Below are 25726 nucleotides of genomic sequence, written 5' to 3'. Positions count from 1 at the left end.
CTTTGCACCCCAAAGCACTCAGTACCTGGAGCTGGGCTGTGTGAGAGGCTTAGCCCCATAGCCACCTGCCTGTGGTCCTGCTAACCCAAGATGCCACCCTGTGCACGTCCTGTCCCAAGACTGTATGGAACACATTAGTTAGACTCCACCAGCTCTGGTCCCTAGGTGAGGCAGAAGGGCTAGAGGGCAGCAGCACCCCTGGTAAGGGGCCAGAAGAGGAGGCTGGGCATGTTCTGAGGCACCAGGGAGTGGGAGAATGTGTGGCTGAGAGCCTGTCTGAGGGAGGGAAGTTGAGATGGACCTTCCTGTGGGCCAAGCTTCCAAGACACCAGCACTGCTCCACTGGCTCACTAAACTCCATTTGAAAAGCATAAATCAAAGATAAAATCAAGAATTTCAGCACCATGGATGGAACTAGAGACTCTCATACTAAGTGAAGTGAGTCAGAAAGAGAAAGACAAATAGTATGATATCACCTATATCTGGAATCTAATACACAGCACAAATAAACCTTTCCACAGAAAAAAAACCTCATGGACTTGGAGAATAGACTTGTGGTTGCCAAGGGGGAGGGAGTGGGGCCTGGGAACCTAGGGTTAATAGATGTAAACTATTGCCTTTGGAATGGATAAGCAATGAGATCCTGTTGTATAGCACTGGGAACTATATCTGGTCACTTATGATGGAGTATGATGAGGATAATGTGAGAAAAAGAATGTGTACACATATGTGTGACTGGGTCACTTTGCTGTATAGTAGAAAACTGACAGAACACTGTAAACCAACTATAATGGAAAAAGTAAAAAAATCATTTAAAAAAGAGAGAATTTCAAGACAGTGGCATTAACCCCATGCACAAGCCCCTTGTGATCGTGGGGTTCTGTGAGACTGCACTGTAGCACCCTCATAAAGTTGGCCTTGGTTGGGAACGCCGTGTTCAAGGTTATGGAGCCCAGGCATCATCTGCTACTTGGGTCCTCTTCCTGCGCCAAGTTCTTTCCTGCTGCAGCTTTTGGTTTTTGATGTTTTAAGCTTCACCTTAAAACACATCATTCTTTTTATTACTGGTAATCAGCATTAACAATTCCCTATGTCTGAAATCTTCCATAGAAAAAGTGGAAAAATTAGCAGGGATGCACTATCCCTGCTAATTTCAGGGATAGTGCATCAATATGCTTAATCTAAATAAACAAAAATACATTTTAATTGATTTTAACTGGGTTTGGTTAAATTTCGTCTGATCCCCCATCCTTTGTTATTTTGATTATCAAAGGCACTGTTTAATTCTCCAAGGGACCTCTTCGGACAAACTAGTTTTCATGGTTGATTTTAAGTGGAAAATTAGACTATCACACTGGTTTATAAATATGGATCGAACAAATGAGCATATTGTAAGTTGAAGTTCTACTTGAAAAACATCTTTCAAACTCCCAAAGAGGTGGATATGATTTTTTTTCATTGGTTTATGTTGTTTTCAAGTTTTCTGATAAACAGTGGAGCCCGAAGCCAAATAATCCTACTAAAAACATTTTGGGCTAAGATTGACTAAGCCCCATAAAGCCCCTTTTCTAGAAACTTGTATGAGAGTCTCATTTGGGCAACCAAAACAGGATCCTGAAATTATAACTTCTCATGGCACAGCTGACACACTTTGTTTCCTGGCTCCAACGAAAAATATAATCTTAACATGTATCTAGTACCTCTTAAAATACACTCTGACTCATCTCCCAAACCCCAGGGCCTTTACTCCTGGTGTAAATGTGATATTTAAATACACATTGAAGCCTCAGGGGTTGTGAGCTTGGTTAGTGTGGAGCCCTACTTATAATTGGCAATCTCCGTTTGTTTTCGTTATCTTTCTCTGAGATTTCTGGCTCAGCTAACAAAGTGGGGTTGGAAGCATTGGTGAAGAACTCAGAGGCCTTCAAGGAGGGAATGAGCCTCTGAGGGTCAGCAAGACTGTTCATGAAGCATGGACAACTGGACAGGGCACTTTTCTGAGTGCCTAATTGGGTCTAGAAGTCATCCTCCAAGGCCCCCGACTTCTCTTTCTCAAACCTCCAAAGAATATTTTGTTTTACTGTCAAGTTCATGGGAAAGGGTGGTGACAAGTAAAATGATGTGGAACTGGGAGGCCATGGGGACAGGAAGAGAAAGAGAATTTCCAGAAGCTTGGCTGATATGCCCAAATTCAGCATAATGCTGCTGAAGGTTGTACTGGCTTAGGAGAATTGATCGGTAAATATTTTGGTAGCTTGAAAATGGCCAGGGAATTGGTATATTATACTACAAATAAACCCCCTCCTACCCCTCCTACCCCTCCCACCAGCCCTGGATTTGGTTTACTAATTCTATCGTGTCTGATTTTAAGATTACACTACTTTTTTTTTTGCCATTTCTTGGGCTGCTCCTGCAGCATATGGAGGTTCCCAAGCTAGGGGTCTAATTGGAGCTGTAGCCACCAGCCTATGCCAGCTCCACAGCAACGCAGGATCCGAGCCGTGTCTGCAACTACACCACGGCTCGTGGCAACATCGGATCCCCAACCCACTGGGCAAGGCCAGGGATCGAACCCGCAACCTCATGATTCCTAGTCGGATTCGTTAACCACTGAGCCACAACGGGAACTCCAAGATTACACTACTTTTTAGAAATGTTCTCTAGCTCCCTCTGATTGCCTGTGGCTCGTTCTTTGGGAGGTTCTGAGACCTTTATCTCCAATTTATCACTATTATTTATGTATCTGCCTTAATTCCTGGCCATATGAGCCATACTGTTTAGCATACAGTAAATGTTTAACAAATGTCACTTGAATCAATGCACCCAGAAAATGCATTGTTTTTCAGGCTCATGTTAAAACTAAGAAAAGAGAAATATTTACTAACAGGATTTTTTCTTTTTTTAAATTCTTTATTCATGGATGTAGCATTTACTGAGCTCCCATCATGCAACAATGTACTAGGCCCTGGGCTTTATCACATAGTAAAGTATGTTTCCTTTCTTCAAGAAGCTCACAGATTTTTGAGGAAGACATATATAAAAAAATCATACTACACTGAGATCTATATATTATTATTTAGTGTATACTAATTAATATATTAATGAATTACATATATTAATTATTAATAAAATATGAATAAAGAGAGCCATGTTTCATTTTAAGACTATGTTAGAATGTGTGTTTTTATAAGGAGTGTGTTAAGAATCACTTGTAATAACACAAAACTTGAAAGAAACAATATAAGTATCAACCAGTAAGGGACTAGTTAATCAAATTTTGAACTACCATAAAATGGAATAGTATGCAGCCACTAAAATCGGTTGGAGTTATGTCTGCTGATATGGGAAGAATCTTGAAGATCTAATTTTCAAAGGAAAGAAGAGCCCAGTGAAAAGTTGCATGTATATAACAATCCTTTCTTAATTAAAAGGATATATACATACATGTATTTGCATATAAGAATGCTATTATATGCCTACAACATTTTTTAAAGGAAATACAAGGTGGTTATCTTTAGAAGAGACTGTGAAGGGGTTGATTTTTTTAGCTTTTAGTTTTGATATTTATGTATTTCAATTCTCTACTGTAAATATCAGTGGAGGCTATGGAAGAATTTAGTTTTCTTCTTCATACTTTTATATAATAAATAACTCTGTAACATGGACATTTTTAACCTCTAAGGGTGATGTGAGTCAATATACATTTTTGGAAGATAGCATATAGGATTGAGAACTACAGGTGGCACTGGTGAGAGGGAGACTAAGTTTATGAATCAATTATCTCTTGGTCTTTATTTATATAAAGAAAATGTTCCTCTACCTAGTTTTGGGTGGAAATACTTTGCACTGGCAGTTCCTAGGGTGCAGTACTCAAGTCTCTATGTGGCTATAAGAGTAGACAGGCACTCAGACGATTCAGTTCCCCTTCTTTCCTCTCTTCTGTCATCCTCATCTTGTATGCTGGCATCCACTAAGTGTTCATAGGTATCTTAGAAAGAGGGAAATTCAGTTTCCTTCTGAGTCATATGGGTGGACCAATAGTGACGCTGGGAAGGAAGTCCCAGTAGAGGTTGGCCTTGCTGGAAATACAAAGAAGGACATTCCTGGCTCTTAGGGTAGTCAAGAGTGTCTGCATGCAATTTAGAAGTTGGCATTTGAAGGTGACTTCGGTTGTACTCAGTGGCAGTGATTTTCTGCTAATGGTCCAGGGCTCTTTGAGTTATCATGATTTCAATCCCTTTGCTCAGTGACTTTCATAGGGTGCTGGGCAGGTTCAGATGAAAATCACTATGTGAATGTAAAGTGCGTGAGAATCTAATGGGGGCACCCAATCATTGGATCTGAAATACCTCATGTTGGGTGAGGTGACCCAGAAATCCTTCAGCAGAAGAGGCAGGAAGGGAGGTTACACATCATTTGTATATTGATTTGTCACCAGATGTTGCCTATTCTTGTTGGAAAATACTACATGCTGTCCCGGAACATGGCAGGGGGCTGGGTAAAATCCTCTGCTTTGGCAGAGCCCCATGCTAACCTCAAAAAGCTTTTGAGGAAAGGTTACTTTCTGCCCCTGGCTCAGATGAGACAGCTTTAGCCTGTAAAAAATCTGAGGCCCACATCGATAACATTTATAGAGATGATTTCTTTCATTATATACCTAGCCAGGTCCTAAGACCAGCCTTCCCAGGAAGGATGGGTCAAGACCATTTCTAGTGCCAAGACCATTTTTAATTTCATAAAAATTAAAAAAACTATCCCTTTTTCTGTTTCTAACTTAAACCCAATCTACTGGTCCCATTTCTTTCTACCTTTGGGGTAACTTTATTTTGGACTTTTGTTATCCCCTCTGCCACTTACCTTGATCAGTAACACCCTAAACAGATCTTTCCAATTCATTCATTATTTCTTTTATTCTTCGTTTATCTTTTCAACAACAGCTGTGTTTGTTGAGTGCTCATGTGGGCCAGGCACTGTGTGAGATGCGTCGTTTGATGAACAGAGAGAACCACGGTCTTTGCCCTCATGTTGCTTAAAGCCTCGAGGAGGACTGAAATATGAAACAAAGAACAATGGTAAAATGCAAAGCCACAACTATGAGAAGGCAATGATGGAGTGGTACGGGGTGAGATTACATAAAAGGAGAATCATCTAGTGAGGAAAGTCAGAGAAGGCTTTGCTGGGGAAGTGGCTTGGTTAAGAATATGTGTGTGTGTGTGTGTGTGCGTGTGTGTGTGTGTGTGTGTGTGTATGCACACATATATATATATATATTTCAGAATACCCTGGCTTTTGGTCGAGTTGATCAACCTCCCTACCAGGTTAAACAACATTTCCTAAGTCACTCTAAAAGAAACAGAAGAGAAATAAAGGAGTCCTGTTACATCATGGTTCCAGGTCTTACTCTGCCATATTCACAGAACTGAGGCCATTCAAGTGACTCTGAATGAAAGCAAACAGAGGTACCCTGCCCTATTTATTAAAATGTCGCTTCATATTGATATAATAACACTGAAGGGTATATAGTCCCTTCCTGACACCTGAATCTGTGGGGTTAAAAATTCAGCCATTTTCCATGTACTTTGGGCACTTTTCCCCTCTGAATATTCTGTTCTACAACCAGCCTGTTTCCAATCACTTTCCCAATTGTTCAAGGTCTTTCGGGATTTTTATCAGCGGTTTTTGTTTTTTTCCTCCTCACAGAGACCCGCTTTAAGTTGTCTCTGACTAAAGCAAATCCAGCTATTTAATTATCATACTGAAGGAATGTGAGAGGTTAAAAACAGTTGTCAGGGAACACATTCTGCTTTCTGGAATCTCAGGATGGAATGTCCAGCCATAAGCAAGGGTGCTCCTTAGCATTTCTTGATGGAGAGTCTGACGAACAAGCTCTGTTCTCAGGAACCAGAAGTGCCTGTCGCCTGGCGCTAGTTGTTAGTGGTTGCGGAACCAAGTCCCTCCCGTGATGTACTGCAGACTTCGCTTCAGAAATCCCCCAGCTAAGAGAAGACCCATGAGTCAGAATTTTAGGAACTGCTCAGGCAGCCACCTTGATTTTCTGGGAAATTTGTCTGGCTTACAAATCATAAAAATAAACAAATGCTATCTATTTTGAAAGAGACACGGGGATATCCAAGTGTGGAGAGACCGAAACAGATACAAACGTACGTATATATACCACTTATTCACCAAACAGACCTAGAAAGATGAGGGCTTCCAGGAAATGGATGAAAAGGATCACAATTAGTCTGAAGCATTTAAGTCATTAGATGTTGTACCAGTCATAATGCAGTGGACTCCCAAATTAAGCAGGATTGATTGGTAGTAAAATAACAAATTAAGCAATATTTGGAAATGTTCTCCTATTAAGAAACTGACCAACCCTAACATATAAGTCATTAAAATAATTCCAAAATAATAAAGCTCATTAGTGTTGAAGATGGAGAGAGATAATTCAATTGTATTTATTTAAAATACATAGATTTTGTACTTCAAATGATGTATTTGTTTTTTCACAATCATTCTATCCTGTAAGCATCACTACAATCTGTTTTTCATAAGGAGATAGGAGTTTCTTTCTCATTTCTGATTATAAACAACTTTTTTTTTTTTTTCTGCTTTTTGGGGCTGTACCTGTGGCATATGGAAGTTCCCAGGCTAGGGGTCGAATTGGAGCTGTAGCTGCTGGCCTACACCACAGCCACAGCAACGCCAGATCTGAGCTGCATCTGTGACCTATACCACAGCTCATGGCAATGCTGGATCCTTAACTCACTGAGTCCAGGGATCAAACCCACATCTCATGAATACTAGTCAGGTTCATTACCTGTTAACCATAATGGGAACTCCCTGTTTAGGTTGTTTCTAATGGTGATGAACATCTTTGTGTATCTTTGCATGTTTATGTGACTACTGCATTGGAAAGACTCCTTATCAGTTATAACATTTTACATTTTAAATTTTATTACTTAATGCCAACAAAAAGTTATGCTACTTTATATCCTCACTGAGTATAAATGTCTCATAAGCACCCAGACTCATTCTTATCATCTTATTTTGGGGGAAGGATGACCACAATTTGGATAACATATCTAAAGTATGCATCTGAAGAGCTGAAATCCAGGGAGACTGAGGGATTCTCATCTAAGATGTTAGAACTGAGTAGTTCTGGCCTAGCGGCCTCTCTAGAGAGGTCTTATGCCCAGAAGAGCCAAATGACAGTGACGTCTGTTAGGCCACACGGACATTAATGCCACCCAGAAGGGAAAGGAAGATACTGAAAAGTGGCGAATAAAGCTATTTTCAGTTCAACTCATCTCTGTAACCGGGGCACACACACCATGGTGCTGAGATAATGTGTACATAAGTACTTTGTATGTGGCTGGAGAGTGAGGTTCCACTTGGGAAAACAATTGTCCCCTTCGTCTGCACAGTTAGGACTGTGTGTGTTTAGCTAATTGAAGAATTATAAACAGTGTGGTTTGACCTTGCATCACGGTGTCATTTTTATCTTCTGCAACCTGATAGCCAAATTCCCAATAAATAAAGCACTTATTATCGAACGTGCTGACAGGGTCATTGCCAAGCTGGACCACATTTCCTTGTGATACCCTGATGTTTCAAAGCCAGAACGCCCAATTCTGTGCTGTCGTATAGCAAACGGACCTCAGACAGTACCTTCCTCTGTCCATTCATGTCCCCGGGTTCCCTCTGACCTTGCCCAGGAGGATTGTTGATTCTATGCTTATATTTATGTTCATTTTTGTCTTTAGAAAAGTGGGTCCAGACAGCCCTGAGTTTATTTTACCAGCTCAGGCCCTGCTGGGCTCTGAAGGATTTCAGGCACCAGAACAGCTGTGTTTAACCTTGTCTGGTAGTCCCTGCCCAAGAAAATCATCCGAATTGGCAATACTTCTGAAAACACAAGTGAGACTAAATTATAAATGGAGAAAGTGCCTGGGTTCAAATAAACTGTTACCAGACAAAAGCTATCTCCTTCCTTGTTCTTTTTTCTGTAAGAAAAACAGAGAACTAGATCTGATCTTACTCTTAGGTGAGATTTATTGTTCTTTTTAAAAGTACTTAGCTCAGAATTTCTGATCAGCAGTGAGAAGGGGGGTGCAGTTCAGCTGTCTGCTTATAATAATAGAGATTCAAATCTTATTTCTGCAGTTCTGCTTTGGTATCTTCATTTTGAACTGGAATAGCACAGAAAAAGTGGACTGAGGACCTTGTGACTGGAGCACATCTTGGGTTGCCTGGTTACTGGGATCTTCTGGAGATTAAATTTTCAGGATACTTAAATTCACAGAAAAGCAAACAAAACTCTTACCTCTGTGGTCATTCTTTTGTGAGGACAGGACAACCTCTAAAGTTGGGAAACCTAGATGAGGGAAAAAGATGGTTTCTGTTAGCAGAGGATAATAAATAGTAATTATTTTCAACTATGTCTGCCCCTAAGAGAGGGTCTCGCTATCCCAGAGACAAGGTGAGTGGGGAGGGGTCACATTCAATCTGATGAATTGCATCTGCTCTAATGCTGGAGACCCTCCGACGTGTACACATTGGCCTGCTTATCTTGAAAAGCTGCCTGCCCGGCAATAATCAAGACAAGAGAAGAGGGCCTTCTAACTCACCAGTCTTGAGAAAAGTAAAATAGAAGCAGATTTTCAAGGATCCCTAAGGAGGGCGCTATAGGATTTGTGTTGGAAATGGATCTGAAGTCTCCAGAGATTCTGGCGGGTTAGAGATAGAGCCAGGCCGATCCTCTTCCATCAGCTAATTCAGAGCTAAGCTTCTGCCAAAAGATGCTTTTAGCTCAGCGTCATCATTGCCCCTTTCTGTATCCCCTCCTGCATCACAGAAGAGAAATGCAGAATGTCATTTTCCTGAACTTCTTTCCAGTAGAATTCTGGGCTAAATCTGCCAATGACAGGAATTTAGGTGAGATTTAAAAGGACAAGAGAAGGTGTTTTCCTCTCGCAACATCCATAGGAAGGGAGCTAAGATCCTCACTGATGGCTTCCCTAGGCAGCGTAGGTCCTATAGCAGGCAGATGAGGTCACTTGGCAGTGGCTTCTGTACCATCACTGCCTCTCCAGGTCTTCTAAAGTGAACTCTTGACCTCTGTTCCCTCAACTCTTCCAATTCTTTCTGGTTTTCTATATTAAATATCTCTCCATTCAAAATGCACAGTCAATTTTTTTCCTCCCTGAATAATCCTGAAAGCTACAAAGGTACAGAAACAAAAGCCCAAGACTCTGGTCATCTATGTTGATAAATTTGAATTTTGACTACACCAAAGTATAGACTAATGCATGGCTTAAGACATCAAAAATACATATGGTATAATTTCATTTTTATAATGTTCAAAAGCAAAGTGTGGTGTTAGAAGTAAGGATAGAGGTTTAGATGTTTGAGTCCTTTTTGTGATAATTTAAGCAAGAGAACTATAATTTATGCACTGTTCTTTACAGATGTTAAACTTTAATAATAAAATATCTATTGAGGAGTTCCCGTCGTGGCGCAGTGGTTAACGAATCCGACTAGGAACCATGAGGTTGCGGGTTCGATCCCTGCCCTTGCTCAGTGGGTTAACGATCCGGCGTTGCCGTGAGCTGTGGTGTAGGTTGCGGACGCGGCTCGGATCCCGCGTTGCTGTGGCTGCGGCGTAGGCGGGTGGTTACAGCTCCGATTCAACCCCTGGCCTGGGAACCTCCATATGCTGCGGGAGCGGCCCAAGAAATAGCAACAATAACAACAACAACAACAACAAAAAAGACAAAAGACAAAAAAAAAAAAAAAATCTATTGAACAAAAGTAAAGCTAGTAGGAGATTTCATTTTTTAGCACCAAACCCTAAAAGGACAACGTAATCACGAAGTTCAAACTTACTCTTTGACAGGTGCTACAACTGAGGAAGCAAGAGACCCAATAACTTATTTGTTTGAGGTCTTCTTTCAAGCTCAGTCTTCTACCCACTTACAATCTGATTTAAATGAAAATTGTAACAATCAACTTTTCCTATTTATCTTTTTTCCAGTTTAAAAAATTTATAATTAAATCTAAATTTAATAAAGTCAACATTTCATAAAAATAGAAAAGAGAAATCATTACAAGTTAATTTGTCATCTCAGGCATCAAGAAATACCAGGCTCTCTGGTGAAGAGGTTTGTGGATAACATGGGTAGATTATGTACAGACCTTGCCAAGGTATTTAGAATTTAGGAACAGGAAGCAGAGATGCTGCTTCAAAAAATGGGCTATTGTGAGTTGGATGTGGTGCTAAATCAAACCAAAAACACACATTGTAAACTGTCCCCAAGAAAGGTAAATTGGATACTGCTTGAAAATCCCCGAACTTTGCCCATTTGTTCATTTCCCACGGCTTCTGCTACCATTGAGCCACATGGACAATCATTTCTCAGGGATTGCGATTCCTAAGGCCTAATGCACCCATCAGCTCAGTGTTACCTTCCCTGCTGTTCTTGCCCAGAGAATATGGGACCTGTGAACACCCACTGAGTGATCCTGAGTTCTTACTTTTTTTTTTTTTTTAATGTCTTTTCTAGGGCCGCACCTGTGGCATATGGAGGTTCCCAGGCTAGAGGTCTAATCGGAGCTACATACACCACAGCTCACGGCAATGCCAGATTCTTAACCCACTGAGTGAGGCCAGGGATCGAACCCACAACCTCATCGTTCCTAGTCGGATTCGTTAACCACTGAGCCACAAGGGAACTCCCTTTGAAATCATCTTTTAAATCACTGCTTTCAGAAATCAGCAATAGTGTGTGCTTTTGAGTTCATTAGCTTTTTCTGAACTCGCATCAAATGTAATTCAGAAAAGACTACTTCTTACCATCTGTTTATTGAACTTCCACTATATACCTGTCAGTGGGCTCGATGCTGAGGTCATATGATGAATAAGGATATATAGTCTCTGTCCCCAAGAAGCTCTTGATTGGTTGAAGAACAGTCATGAAAAAATAATATTTTGTTATAGGAATGAAATTTGGTGCTGATTAAAGAATATCATTTAAGTCCTAACTATGAGTTCTAAATTCTGTTTCTTGATAACTCTTTGGTGGTGATCTTTTAATATAAGGCTCACTTCTGTTCTGGATAAAAGGATTTTTTTTTGAGAATTCATTCTGCTTGGCTTCATTTAAATGTACTAAACTTGGAACACGATGGAGGATAGTATGAGAAAAAGAATGTATATATATGTATGACTTGGTCACTATGCTGTACAGCAGAAATTGACACAACATTATAAATTGATTATACTCTAATAAAAAAGAATATTCTACTAGATAAACATAGCAAAACCATTATTATCAAGATAAAAAAGGAAAAAATAAATGTACTAAACTTGGGCATAGTTTGGGAGCATCTCAAGTTCAGAAGATAAAAGAATATATATATATATAGATAGATAGATAGGTAGACAGATAAGAAATAGGCGGGACTTTTGTTTGAAACTGATACTAATTAGAAGTCCTAGGAGTAGGGAATTTTATGGCAGGAAGCTTCTGTAATGGTGACTTGTAAACTAAGTTTGAGACGGCTCTAAGAGGTACACTGATGTTATATTGAAAGAAATTTCAAAGATAATGTCCAGTATGTTTAATTGCCAACCATCAGGCAATACTTCAGAGCTAACAGCTCAGAGTAGGGAAACTTAAAGATAGTTTCTCTAGTTTCTGAGTTCCTATGTCTTTCCAGAGCAGAGACATTATATCCTAAATCAAGAGATATCCACTTGCAGTTATTCCTGATTTTTTTGTCTGGGAGATAAATTATCAGCTACAGTGTGATAAGAGTTTTGAACCAGAAAAGATTATCAGTCACTCAAGATGTTTTTGACTTAATAGTTACTACCCTTGGGTTTAAAGGAGTCAAAAATTTGGTTAAAAAACCCTGCTGTAGGACTCTCCTTCAGCCCTGATGGGAAGATCTAGTAATGAACATCCAGAAGGCCAGGAATCAGAGGTAACAGGACTTGGGCTGGATGATGGGAGTGGAGGGAAATGGGCTGAAGTGGTGAGTTCCCACCCTGAGTAAAGGAGAAGCCTCTGCTTAGCTGTGACTAATCACTGCATGTAGGACTGTGGGCTTAATGGGTTCAAGAGAAACTACTTTCAACAGAAACTGGAAATCCGCATATGTGTTTGGATTTTCTTAATTTCTAATTGTTGTCAGTTACTTAAACCACTAGAAAAAGGTCAAAGGAAAAGACTTTTGTTTCTAGCTAGGATCTAGAAGCATATGAAAGCTCTTTGTTCCCATGGTAACAAAAAGAAAAATCTATACAAAGTTTAAACCATACTTTTCCATGGGGCTAGCAAAGAGCAATGGACACCAGGAAGCCTTGATGAACAGAAATAGCTCAACAATTCTGCCTCCAAACCATATTTTGCCAAGATGGCAACAGTAAAGAAGATAGAGGAAATAATATAAAACCTTACGTTCCTATGATAACTGGATTCCTGGACCCTGATAGAGTTGAATCCAAAGGTGAATCCAAGATATCTGCAACTGTAGCCAAACTTTCTTGTAGCTAAAATACTGACAGAATCAAAAAGGCAGTGACAAAGAAGGTTGGGTTGTGCTCAACACCAATTTTCATCATCAGAGAAATGCAAATTAAAATCACAATGAGGAGTTCCCGTCGTGGCACAGAGGAAACGAATCCGACTAGGAACCATGAGGTTGTGGGTTCGATCCCTGGCCTTGCTCAGTGGGTTAAGGATCCAGCGTTGTTGTGAGTTGTGGTGTAGGTCACAGACGCGGCTCTGATCTGGTGTTGCTGTGGCTCTGGTGGAGGCCGGCAGCAGAGCTTCGATTAGACCCCTAGCCTGGGAACCTCCATATGCCGCTATTGCTGCCCTAAAAGGACAAAAGACAAAAACAAACAAACAAACAAAACAAAACCACAATGAGTGGGTCACAACTTCCGACCCACTAGAATGACTAAAATTAAAAGTGTGACATCAAGTGTTGACAAGGAAGTGAAACTACTGGAACTCTTACACCCTGTTGGTGGGAGTATAGCTACTTTGGAGCACCCATTGGCAATTTCCTGTAGGGTTGTATATGCCTATCCATGACAAAGCAATGCTAGTCCCATGCATACACCTAAGAGATGTAAAAAAGTTTGTCCACCAATAGACTGTACAACAATGTTCTTTATAGCAGCTTATTCACAATAGCTCAAAATACTCTTGAAAATAAACGTCTAACAAAAGAATATAAATTGTTGTATATCCGTGCCATGGAATACTATTTAGCAATAAAAGGGAACAAACAAACTACCGACTTATACACCAACAACATGGATGAATCCTGACATTTTGTTGAGAGAAAGAAGCCAGATGTGAAATGGCACATACTGTAAAGTCTGTTTATATGAAGTTCAAGAATACCCCAAACTAAAGCATGGTGATAGAAATTAGAACAGCGGTTGCTTTTACTGACCAACCACAGTAGTTGAGCTACCACAAGGGAAGTCAGTTTTTTGTTCTGGCCACACCCACAGTATATGGAAATTCCCAGACCATGAACCAAATCCAAACCGCAGTTGTGACCTATGCCACATCTGTGGCAATGCTCAATCCTTAACTCACTGTGATGGGCTGGGGATGGAACCCATGCCTCAGCAGTGACCCAAGCTGCTGTAGAGACAATGCTGGATCCTGAACCTGCTGCACCACAGTGGGAACTCCAGGAAGGTTGGTTTTTTGACTTAAAAAGGACATTAAAAAAAAATTTCTGGGGTAATGAAATTGTCAATTCTCAGCGGGCATAAGATAGATGCATTTTCCGATGTAAAATTATACCACATTGAAAAGTAAAAATAACAAATCATCATAATCATAATAATAACATGTGGAAAAATAAAATAGTTCATGACCTATTTCTACCCCTGACTTTAGCTCAATAAAAGGCTGCATAAACGTGCTCGCAGCTTCTGGGTTTCCTCTCCCCGAGCCTGGCTTTATCCCATCCCCACAGATGTAGACTGGGCTTGAGAACAAAGCTCTGCTGCTCTCATCTTTTTGGCTTTGTTTTTAGGTTATGACTATCTTGGGCTGCTGGTTCCTGCATTTAGTCCCTCCAGGATGCTGTCTTAAGGTCCAACATGCTTGTCCTGAAATAAATACTTTAAACACAGCCAACCTCCTCTCTAACTCAGAATTTGTAACCTCATTCTGACCTCTGATGAATCTCTAGACAGAATTCCAGAACTTAGATGGAATGATTACGTGCTTATTTTTACTAACTTTTAAATTGAAATTTGTCATTTATGAATGCAAGCAACAAACTACAATAATACTAACATTATTAGTGACATCACAATTAGAAATCATAAGTAATTATACACACATATATAAAATACCACTTCAAAATATTTCGATAATTTCAACATAGCTTCTTTCCACTATTATACTATTGATTTATAAGCATTCCATGCAGAAGTCAGTATTAATTTTCTAGTGCTATTATAAGAAATTATCATGATTTAATATCTTACTGTTTTGTAGGTCAGAAATCTGACACGGGTCTAATGGGGCTGAAATCAAGAAGTCAGTTGGGCTGTGTTCTTTCTAGAGGTTCTAGTGGAGAATCTGCTTCCTGGTCTTTTCTAGCTCCTGGAGGCTGCTTGTATACCTTGGCCCAAGGTTTTCTTTCTCCATGCTCAAAGCCAGATTTGAGAGTTCCCACTATGGCCCAGCAGAAATGAATCCAACTAGTATCCATGAGGATGCAGGTTCAATCCCTGGTCTTGCTCAGTGGGTTGGAGATCTGGCGTTGCTGTGAGCGGCAATGTAGGTCGCAGATGTGGCTCAGATGGTGCATTGCTGTAGCTGTGGCCGGTAGCTCCTATTCGATCCTTAGCCTGGGACTTCCATATGCCAGATTTGAGTTCTTCTCAAATCACATTGTGCTAACCTTCCCTTCCATCTCCCTTTTCCATTTTAATTCTAGAAAATGCTAGATTTTGAAAAGAAGTTTATAAAAATGCCTCTATTTCTGGACTGCCTTTAAATACATTCCACTTGTGGGATGTCCTGGAGCCCAGGCTCTGCCACCCAACTCCAACTCTAGACTGCCCAAACCTAATCTGGGGCACCTTGGGGTCTGAGAGGGAAAATTACATGGACTCGAATGTAAAAGGTCCTATCCATTGTGGCTGGGGAACCCCTCTTAGGGCCGGTAACACTGGGAAAATGGCCCAGGTCCTCCCTAAATGGTCCTTATGATCAAGGCATGACCCTGTCTTGGATGTGTGGATACTACAGGGACAGGGGACATGGATAGACCACCTCCATTGGCATATGACAAACTAGACTTGTCTTCTTGAGATACCTGTAAGCTCTCAGAGATCCTAGAACATAGAATGATCAAGGGACAGGAAATCTGAAGTAGGACATGCTGGATTTCTGAACCTTTTGCTATTATCGGGCTGTGAAAACAGAACCTTTGCATTCTAGGGATTTGTACCCTAAACTGAGTAGAGAAATACCCTAGCTTTATCAAAAACTTTAAAAGTTGAAAATAGTTATTCAAATTAGGGGGACTAGACATGGTCCTTCAAGTTAGAGCCTTAAATGCTAGCTCATTAGTATCCTCAAGTCTCATTGCCACCTAAGCTTCAGTAAGTACAGTTGTTATAAAGATATGCTGTCCTGCATTTCTTTGTCTCATAACTTGCAATGCATTTTCCCACAATACAACTGAATATAGTGCAGAACTGTTAATCACTTTTGGTCAAAAAATAAAACAACCTGGAAATAGACCTAGTTTTACCAACAATATGATGCTAGGAAATGATTTAATGCCACCTGAAGAGCTTGTTAAAAATAGAAGTGACCGGAGCTCTGGGCACACACTCTGGGAATCAGAAACGGCACTGAGGACCACTGAACAGACACCAGGTGATTGCCACCATCAAGGGCCCATTGAATTCAGTAACTACATTCTGGTAACAGATGTGTTCATTTTCCTAAAGAAAATCACCAGGAATCTTTGCACTTAAAATAAACTGGGCACCTAGGGGTCAAGTAGTGGACTTGGGTCACGCAAATGGCATTTTCTTACAGAGGTCTCATTAATACATGGCAAACGTGTTTCTCCCGGCAGTCAACACTGAGGATCAGTCTGCTTTCTAGCTTGGGTGGATCTAGGGTTAAAATAAGCTCGGAATCCTCCTCCACAAAAACAAGTTTAGCAAATATCAATCTTTTCAGTAAATAACTGAGATTGAAATTGCACCTTCATGGTATCCTTCCATCTTCCAAACAGTTGGGCTGGAAGATTTTTGTGGGGATGCAAGTCTGAACCCCCGGGGGAGTGGGTGGGGTGGTGAAGCAATTTCGAAGAGTCTAGCAGATGAGAGTTGTCATGCCAACTCACATTTGCAGTATTTCTTCCTATTCATTGAGGTTGAACCAGAAAAAAAAAAAAAATGTATTATTTCTCCAAACATTTCTCCCGATTACTTTTATGTGATTGCTGTCTTTTCATCTTGGGCAGAAAGTCTGAATCCAAAGAATAGACTTCATTTTGGTGCTGTTGATAGGAAAAGAAAAGGTATGATGAGAGCCCTAGGAATTTCTATCCAAGATTCCTCATATCCTTTATTTCTGCTGAAGAAAAAAGTAAAAAGCAAGAGAGATGGTAAAATGGTTTTTTTTTCTAAGCCTATCTCATGAGCATGTGTGTGTTTCCATGTGCATGCGTGCATATCTGTAAACACGAACCAAGCTGAGGTCAGCACCTCCAGATTACAGTGGGAGGCCTGAAGCATCCCCTATGGACTCTGATGAGTAAGTGTGTCAGGATGCAGGGCCATGGCTGGCAGACTGCTATCTGTTCTCTCCTCTGATATTAGCCCGGCTGCTGTGCCAAGGCTCTGGGAGAGTGCTGCTACCAGTACCGAAGTCTAGTCTGCTGAAGCCTGTCAGACTGATGGATGGGAGTGAATCTCAAAAGTCTGCCAACCCTACCAACTTGCCTTCAAATGGAAGACATGCCAGGCTGACTCAACAAATAGCTCAGTTCAGCATCACCCAGTGGGAAATGCATCTGAAAGAAGTGAAGAAAGATGGAAAGCGCGAGAGAATGTCGGTTTTACACCAGAAGAACCTGATGACTTGTTAGGTCTGGCTTCCGTCAACAAATCAAGGCAGTTTGTCCCAGAGTCATCTTAATTACTTTTTGTGCAAAGAAAGAAAGAAAAAAAAAGGCAGTTAGTGGCAACAATTAATTTGCATTGTCAATTGATTATTGTCAATTTATTCTTTCTAGGAATTCTTCTGACTCACAAAACATATAATATAACCATCTGTTTTCCCCTAAAGATGAATTCTGTTAGGTTTAGCCATTTCTGTCTCCTCAGAAAAGGTACTAACACTGCCAATACTGAGCATCTGCGTGCAAGTGTTGGGGGAGCTATTTGGTGGTTTTTCTTTTGTGCACAGGTAAGTTTTGTGTCCCTTAAATGAATCCTTATAGTTTCTCTTGTTTTCTGGTCTCAAAATTCCAGCGACCATTCGCACCTAGGACCAGATGCTCTGTAGAAATCAGAACCACAACTTCTCCTACTCTGGGAGCATAGAAGGAAGGAGAATGCTTTCTTAAGATGAGGAATTCCCACAAATCAAAACTTCAAAGGAGATGTGGGTTCTCACCTGACTTAGCACCACCCTTAGAAGGCTTGTCATGTACCCACTCAGCTTTTTATTTCTTTTCTAAGAAAAGAGAGAAAGTGGTGCATCCCATCTCTTTTGGGGAAAAACAGAAAAAAAGAGCAAGAACAAATGAACACGGTCACCTTCTGCTTTTCTACTTTCTGATTTCTCCTATTTGTTAATTTGATACTCTCTATTTGAAGACCAGTGGGAATGTTTTACCCATTTATTTAACATTTACTATTTATTTATCCATTTATCTGACATGTATCCATTGATTCTAGAGTTTCCACTAATGTCTGAATAGGAGACGTACCTGCATAGGTGTAGTTGGGGACAGTGACCTGCACGGGAAGGACTTGGCATAGGATGGTCTCTGCTCAAAGATCATCATCTCAAGTAAGTCGTATCTGAAATTAAGAGAGGAGGTTGCCTGTTTAGAATGTGATATAATAAGTGGCTTATAACTGACTTCCTTAAAATCCCCTCCCGATCAGTCCCTTAATCCTTTGGTTTTGGTCCCCGAGAACACTGGGCCTTCTGATTCTCTACACATGCTTGAACCAAAGAACTTCCAGAGCAGGGAAGGCAGCAGAGGAATTGAGTGGTCTCCATGCACAAAACCATCCTCAGAGAACCTCCTACCTCTCCCGGAGACCCCCACCTTCACTCCCCGCTCCCAGGAAAACCTAGTATCCTGTCCTGTGTAGCATAAGCACCACACAGCCTTTGTTGAGTCAGTGAGAAAGTGGATGATAAAGTGAATTCACTTGTTTATGGCGCCTCTGCTCTCCTGCTTTTAGTCTGAGTGAAGATGAGCCAAGAGAACATTCTCTGACAGTAGATGAAAGCCAGCAGGCATTTGTTTTATACCCTAGAAAACAAGCCAGGGGACCTGAGGCAATGCCCTCATGTGGAGCCCTGAGCTTCTAGGGCCGCTGATAAGGCTGTGGTTTTAAGGTAAGGTAAATGGACCAGAACCCTGAGAAAGGAGGTTCCTTGGGGTTCCGGGGTGTCTGCTCTGCTAGTTTGGACATTGCTAGCTGGAGCATTAGTGGGGAAGAAGGCAGGGGTCAAAGGAGAAGAGATCTTCAGTTCCAAGCAGGATGTGGTGATGTGGTTTATGTAAGAGACTGTTTTAAAGAGAAAGTGATAAAGAAGGGTTGTCTCTGAGTGTTCTGGAGAATTCTATGGGCTCAATCTGTGAAGTGGGTCTGTGCTCTGGCTGTAGGGTGAGCAGGGCTGAATGGAGGTTTCATTTCCATTGAAACATGAATTCAGGTTTGCAATAGCATGCATAGCTCTTCCAATGTCTAACCTTTGGATGCTGTAGTGTGGATCTTTCTTAACCTGATATGTTCTTGTAGAAGGTAGGGGCTTTCTAGAATCATCTCCATAGCAGCTCCTTACTCACTTACAAACTTCTATGGACAGCAAGTCACTTCTGTAGTTCCTGTAAGAAATAGATGAGGGATATGACAATTAGCTTCATTCTTTAGCAATGTGGAAGTATTATACATTATTATCATTTGAGTGCAAAGAAGGGTCTGCACATCTATAATATACAATACCAAATGCAACACAGCACAAGAGCAGTTAGTCTTTCAAGGATATGGTTGCTTATCAACTCTCTAGAGAGGATATGGGCAAAGCTTATCTGTCTTGGATTCTTATCGTTTCCAGCCAAGCAAAGCTCTGCCTGCCCACTGCAGTTCACTTCCTTGGGCTTTGTGTCATTCTGAAGATTCTTCCCTGCTCATAGCATACACTCTTTTCACTGAGCCACTCTCTTCATGCCTTTAAGTTTTAATATTTAAAACATGTCCTCAAGCTTTCAATCTTCTGGAAGACTTCAGAAAACCCCTCTCTAAATCCTTCACTTTGGTTGGCTTAGTCAGAGCTGATTTGTAGCCATTCTAGGCCATATTGGTGATTTCTGTTGCTTATTTACACATTGTCATGTCTTTCCACTAAAGTTAGGCTTTGTATCTAACCCAGGTGGGCAAGGGTGGTCTTTGATTTTGCCATTACTAAAAGGAGTGTTCTGTACATGGCACATTACATCAATGGAGTCTAACTGATCAATGAAATGGGGGTCATATTGAACTTGGAAGAGAGGAAACGAGACATGAAGGCCTGGGGGTGGCTGAAAAAAAAGGCAGAGTTATCCCAGGGGACTGTGTTCCATTGAAAGGTTCCTGTTCAAATGTAATAGAGAAAAGAGGGGACTCAATGCACCAGCATTTACCATCTGATGGATATTTGGTCATTTCCTGCTTGGAAATTTCAGTAGCTCCTAGAAGATATATACCCTGAAGACTGCAAGTTCCAATTAGAGGGGAATTATATCTTCAAAAAAAATACAGTTTCCAGAAATATGACATAACTAAATAAAATCCAGCACTGAAGGCAGGAAGACCCGTCACCTGATGCTTAGTTGAAATAGCTTTTCCTCCAGCACATAGGACACATTTTGTTCAGTTCTTTCAATGAAGACAGATTGGAAAAATGAGAAGCAGTTGAGTTTGGGATGTTAATTATTGTATCACTGTGTGAAATGCTATAATGCCTTAAATGTAGGATTAGATGGACATCCGCTCGGGGCTAGGGGCTAAGAGGCAGCATGGGATAAAGGAAGAAAACAAAAGCAAAATGTTCTTGAGCCAGTCATTTAATCATCCTCCTGGACAAAAGATGACCTTGTGTTATAAATGTTCAGGTTATAGAGTGAAAGATGTGTTTTATACCCTCATGTACACCAAGGGCATAATCTGACCCAGGTGTAACCCAATCTGTGATTTTAAAAGGTGCTTTATAACAGGATTTAATTGTACTTGTCTGGAATTTTGCCCTTCACTCCACTTGTGGGATTTAATTAATCCTTAACCCAGAGGTCAGTCACTTCTAGGCAAATGCCATAGAAAGGCAAAGAATTATCTTAATGTGGGTTAGGATTAGATGCAGGCACTTTTCATTTTATTACTATTATCAACTGTTTAAAGAGCTTTGCTGAATGATCTCATTGTACTTGTGCCTTGAGGCTTTCTAGAGCAATTTGGAAAATACATTAAAGAATAAACCGCAAGATTATTAAAACAACTTTAAACCGTATGAGCCCAATTTCCAAAGGAGGTCATAATATCCATATTTACTCATATTTTCATATTCTCATGTAATTTTTTTCTTTTTTAATGATTTTCATTTTTTCCATTAGAGTTGGTTCAAAGTGTCCTGTCTCCTTATATTATTATTCACACTTCAGAGTTCAAGAATAAAATTTATAAGAATGTGTCCCCTCCCCTAATTATCTCACCCCCTTTCCCTCTCTTATTTTTGTTCCTTTTATTCTAGGAAGCAACTTTCTGGCTTTTAGAAACAGCTCACAGGGGAATTTAAGAACAAGAGGCTGAGTGATCTAGATGAAAACACCAGAATTCCTCCTTCATGTGCTTTTCTTTCAATATACCTAATTTTTTTCCCCATCAAGGAGTACCTTTTGAACAAAAGAGAGTGGGTTTGTCTTCTCTATGGCTAAAATCCATGCTTTCCTCCTACTGCTCTTTTATTGCCTGTTTCTTACTTGTTTTTTGCCCCCATGTTCCCTGAAGCATTGGAGGTTGAGCTGGAACCTTTGCTAGACTGCCACTGAGAAAGATGAAAAAAGGGTGAGGTAAGGAACAGCTTCCCCGTGGACATATGCTTATAGTTCCAACCCACCATGATCCCGGGAGCTAGCGAAGCAGACTGGACGTGTTGCCTGTAGAGCTTGCCTCCTGGTAACCTGTTTCAGACCAAACATACCACAGTATTAAATATGAAACTTGAAAGAAAAGTACATTCTAAATAAAGGCCACCTTCTCATCGCTTTGTAACTATATTTTCTTCTCCCTCTTTTCTAATTCATCTTTTTGGTCCCCCTCCTATATTAATGGTCATAGGTATATTTCAAATCAATATCTCTATCAGAATCCCTTGTTTATATCTAGATACAGTGTTGAATAAGGAAGGATGATTTGTCATAAAAATGCAAAATACCTGGCCTGTCTACATTGCTGAGATAGAAAGAGTGCTGGCTTTACTGTCCAGCGTGTAAGTTCCAGTGCTGTTGTTAACTAGTGCCCTTGGTTTTCTGTCTAGTCTATCAGATCCAAATGCCCTTATGGTAGCCCTTATTTTCCTCCCAATCCAATCCCAACCTGGGGCTTCTCTCACGATGTTCAGAGCAACATCATTCTCTTTGGAATCAACGCTCGCAGCTTTGCCATTATCTTTGATCCTGATTCCCCATTGTTTGGGATTCCCATCATTTATCAAGGGCTGTTAATTATACTTCAGAATGTCTTCTACATCCAAACTGTCCTCTCCATTCCCACCATCATTACCTGCCAGGGTCAAGCTATGATGCTGCTTCCTGCCTAGACCATTGAGATAATCCTAAAACTGGCCCTGATGCTTAGAGGCTCCCACTTAAAATGTCACACACCTGCAGGCACAATTTGCCTGTGCTCTAAAATTTTCCACTGTTCTCCCTTGTTTACAAGATAAATTTCAATGTCCCTGGTCACTGATGTCATGTGGCAGTCTGGTCTCTGAGTACCTTTTCAGATTTGATCCCTGCTACCACCCTTCCTTTGTGCTGCTGGGTGTCAGTACTCCCTCTTTCTACAATGGCCTTTACTTCCCACTTCCCAGCCCTCTTTCTATATTTTAAAAAAAATTATTTATTTATTTATTTAATTTTTGGCCATGCCTGCAGCACGTGGAAGTTCCCAGGCCAGGGACTGAACTCAAGCCATAGCAGTGACAAAGCCACCCGGGAGCTCCTTTTATTCTATTGCCATGGCTTGCAAAACCAGTTCTCCCCTCTCTGCATCTCTGAATTTTATCCCACACAAGCCCCTCTCAGATACCTCTTCTTCCAGGATCCCAGCCCTGCCCCTGCCCCACCACCCCGAGGCAGAGGTAAAGCACTAGGTGCCAAAAAACACAAAGAAAATAAAGACCTTTTTCTCAAGGTTTTTACAACAGTAGGAGACAGACAAGTAAACAGAAAACCAAATCTGGGGTGATATGAGATGAAACACTCAGGGTGCTGTGCAAGGACATCCAATCTCTATTAGGTGGAAAGGAAGCTAGGAGAACAAGACCAGGGCTCCAAATAGGGCAGATATTCAGCTGGTTCCTACGGGTCATGTGTACCAATGTGTCAGCTACTAAAATTGTTCTGTCCTGGTTGATAAGCAGCTGCTCCGATGGCCAGGCTGCCTGGGGCCCATTGTGGGATCTCCCCAGGATCCAGCCTGGCAGGAGGCCTCCAGTGTCTGCCCCAGTGCTCTGGCCCACATCCATTCTGGTTGGTCAGAACCTGCTATCTTTATTAATTAAGTATTTTTTAGGAGTTCCCGTCGTGGCGCAGTGGTTAACGAATCCGACTAGGAACCATGAGGTTGCGGGTTCGGTCCCTGCCCTTGCTCAGTGGGTTAACGATCCGGCGTTGCCGTGAGCTGTGGTGTAGGTTGCAGACACGGCTCGGATCCCGCGTTGCTGTGGCTCTGGTGTAGGCCGGTAGCTACAGCTCTGATTCAACCCCTAGCCTGGGAACCTCCATATGCCGCGGGAGCGGCCCAAGAAATAGCAACAACAACAACAAAAAAGACAAAAAGACAAAAAAAAAAAAAAAATTAAGTATTTTAATGATCTCTCCTGCCTGTCTTACTAACTGCAGGTGAAAGCTTGGATTGATAGAGCTGGTGAGGGAAACAATCAAACCCACTTGACCAGGGCATCACCCAGCCCTTCCCAACTTGGTTACCCTTCCAGGATCAACACTGTCATCTGGAGTTGGTGCTCTGTGATCATGGAAAACCTGTGCTGTGTGCTTTTCCCTTACAATGCTTCTCATCCTTATAATGTCCTATTATTCTATTTTCAACATTTCTGGATTTCTTCTGCTGTAGGCTCCAAATTCTTGGATGCATCATTGACAAAGGTAGTGAAGTAATAATTGAATCTTACAGATTTTACCTGCGACTTAGTTACGTTTTTAAGGAAGGCACTCACCCAGAGATGCCCCTTTCCTTCTAGAAAGGAGAATCTCTTTCTGACGACATGTCTTACCCCAGTCACTGCCATCCCTCCTCTGTGTCCTCTCTCTGCCAATGCTGGACTCCTGACATCCAAGTGAATCCAGAGGCCTCACTGGAATCCCTAAAAGAGTTATTGTCTGACTTGACAGTCTCACTATTGTCCGATGAAATTTTACCAGTGAGTTCGAGTGACGGCTGGGGAGCATGGCAGGGAAAAGGTTTCTATTATCAGAGGCCTTAGTGAGATGTGCTTATTATCAAGGCTTAGAAGGGCTAGAAATCCAAACAGGCTGAGTCTTGGTGAGGTCAAATCTCAACTGACTTTCAGTGCATTGTCAACCCCGTGGCCTTGCCAAGTTTCTTGTACAAAACGCTGCTGTTTTTCTCTAAAGCAGCTTGTGTGCTCAGTGGTAAAGCCAAGGCATGTTCACAGATTGCTTTTGTGCCTTATTTTGGGACAGGGGCTTAACCTGTGTGGTCCACAGGGGCCTGAATTAAAAGCCTTTTCGCTGGTTAAAGCTCTAGGTGTCTTACAGGTTGAACCAGTTCCCATGGCCCCTCGGCTGACTTGCAGGCTATAGTAATTAGCTATGCTGGTCATTATTTCCCACTGGCTTGTTCCCCACCCCTGCCCCATTCTGGAATTAGAATGCAGGGCTGGTACTGCTGTCCTCTAGCCCATTGGTACCTTATCTTTTTCTGCTAGGTAACAACAAACACAATACAACAAAACAGTTACAATGTCAAAGCTCAAGGAAGCACAGAATAAAATGATGTACCTGGGTAATCAGTCTCTAGTTCTTTAAGGGTGTTGCAAAGTGAGCTCCTATGTTATTTTCATCCTATTTGTGAAGTTCTTGTGCTCCAATCTGTATTCATCTTGTTCTGTTCCCTCCATGAAGTTAGAGCTTAAGCTCCCAGCTCTGACTGGTGGCTTTCAAGAGATGTTTCTCCTACATAATCAACATGCCTATCTACCTATCTATCATCTACCTATGTTTACACATCAGCTATCTATATCTACCTATCTTCCATCTCTCTATATCTATCATTGGAGTTCCTGTCATGGCGCAGTGGTTAACAAATCCGACTAGGAACCATGAAGTTGTGGGTTCGATCCCTGGCCTTGCTCAGTGGGTTGAGGATCTGGCGTTGCCGTGAGCTGTGGTGTGGGTCGCAGACACGGCTCGGATCCCGTGTTGTTGTGGCTCTGGCGTAGGCTGGCAGCTACAGCTCCGATTAGACCCCTAGCCTGGGAACCTCCATACGCCGTGGGTGCAGCCCTAGAAAAGACAAAGAGACAAAAAAAAAAAAAAATCCATCTATCATTGATCTTCTCTATGTTCATCCTTCATTTACCTCCAGAATACTCTTGTAGTTCTCTTGGTCAGCATTATGCCTTAAAACATTTTTTTCCCCCAGAATTTCCCCCCGAATTAAATATTTTTATTGAATACAACTGACATAAAACTTTATATTAGTTTCAGGTGTAAAACAGAATAATTCAATATTTGTATACATTGCAGAGTGATCACCACAGTAAGTATAGTTTATATCCATCACCACACATCTCCTTAATTTTTTCTTCTTGTGATGAGAACTTTTTTTTTTTTTTGCTTTTTTTCTAGGGCCACTCTCACATCATATGGAAGTTCCCAGGCTAGGGGTCAAATCAGAGCCACAGCTGCTGGCTTAGACCACAGCAATAGCAACGCAGGATCTGAGCTGAGTCTGTGACCTACAATACAGCTCACAGCAATGCCGGGTCCCAGACCCACTGAGTGAGGACAGGGATCAAACACGCGTCGTCATGGATTCTAGTTGGATTCATTTCCACTGTGCCACGAAGGGAGCTCTCATGATGAGAACTTTTAAGACCTACTCTCTCTGTAACTTTCAAATATGCAATGTGGTATTATTAATTACAGTCACCATGCTATATATTCT

The 25726-nt window shown here is 41.3% G+C and overlaps 1 long non-coding RNA gene across 1 annotated transcript in view; it reads right to left on the bottom strand.

Annotated features, from left to right (window-relative positions):
• Positions 1-15983: 15983 nt before the first annotated feature.
• Positions 15984-25726, bottom strand: part of LOC146398587 (uncharacterized) — a 151356-nt gene continuing 141613 nt past the window's right edge. Inside the window, exons 15-17 of the long non-coding RNA XR_014819533.1 lie at positions 21411-21474; positions 19012-19146; positions 15984-18103 (exon numbers count right to left, since the gene is read on the bottom strand). This is a non-coding gene — a long non-coding RNA (uncharacterized LOC146398587). The remainder of the gene's footprint in view (positions 18104-19011; positions 19147-21410; positions 21475-25726) is intronic.

Source organism: Sus scrofa, chromosome 11 (genome assembly GCF_054392235.1).
Source record: "Sus scrofa isolate SSC_HxYL_T2T_F1_AM1 chromosome 11, Sscrofa_HxYL_maternal_Yorkshire_Landrace_v2.0, whole genome shotgun sequence".
Taxonomy (NCBI): domain Eukaryota; kingdom Metazoa; phylum Chordata; class Mammalia; order Artiodactyla; family Suidae; genus Sus; species Sus scrofa.
The sequence above is the reverse complement of the archived record's forward strand: the minus strand, read 5'-3'. Positions and strand labels throughout refer to the sequence as shown.